Here is a 725-nt window from a genome sequence, read left to right as displayed (position 1 = left end):
ACCTGGACCCTTTTATCCTTTGTTATTGTGTCTAAGTGACTGATGGGAACAACAACCTTTGACATTGGTTCAGTATTAAGTAAGATCGCTGCATTTGGCAGCAGCAAAACAAGCTACAGTATAACTTGACAAGGCAATTGTCCTGCTTGTATTTACCTTCACAAAGTGCTGGTATTGCCGCTGACAGGCTCAGAATAGTGTCTGACAACGTCATGGAAAGGATTCCTTCTGGGACAGACCTTTAAAACCTCTTTGAGACCTTTCTGTTTAACCAGAAACAGCTCTGAAGTCACTACCGCTAAACCCACCAGACTCCATTTAAAAAGCAATACTTTTAGCGTGTATACAGTCTACATATTTTCACATGTAAAGTGGTAATCTTTGTGTTTATTTCAACTAGAACTAGAGTTTTGATGGTTGAAAAAAGTGGAAAGACGACCCAAAACGGCTTTTCATAGTTTCATTTTGTTTCTGTTGACTTTGAGTGAAGTTTACTTTACGATGCTGGCCTCTGCTGGTTCCTGTTCCTGATTAGGGTTGGGTACCGAACCCCGGGTTCCACTATGGACTTTGGGTTTAGGAATCGGACCGGATTAAAACGCAAATTTTGGTTCCACTTAATGTGTTGACTGAAATATTTTCCCTCATATCACACTTTCTCTGTAGTCTACTACAGAGAAAGTTCCTTCCCGAGGCTGTATTGCAGCGGCACCGTGGCGCCGTCC

Source organism: Etheostoma spectabile, chromosome 13 (assembly GCF_008692095.1).
Source record: "Etheostoma spectabile isolate EspeVRDwgs_2016 chromosome 13, UIUC_Espe_1.0, whole genome shotgun sequence".
In the NCBI taxonomy this organism is placed as follows: Eukaryota; Metazoa; Chordata; class Actinopteri; order Perciformes; family Percidae; genus Etheostoma; species Etheostoma spectabile.
This window is presented reverse-complemented; position numbering follows the sequence as displayed.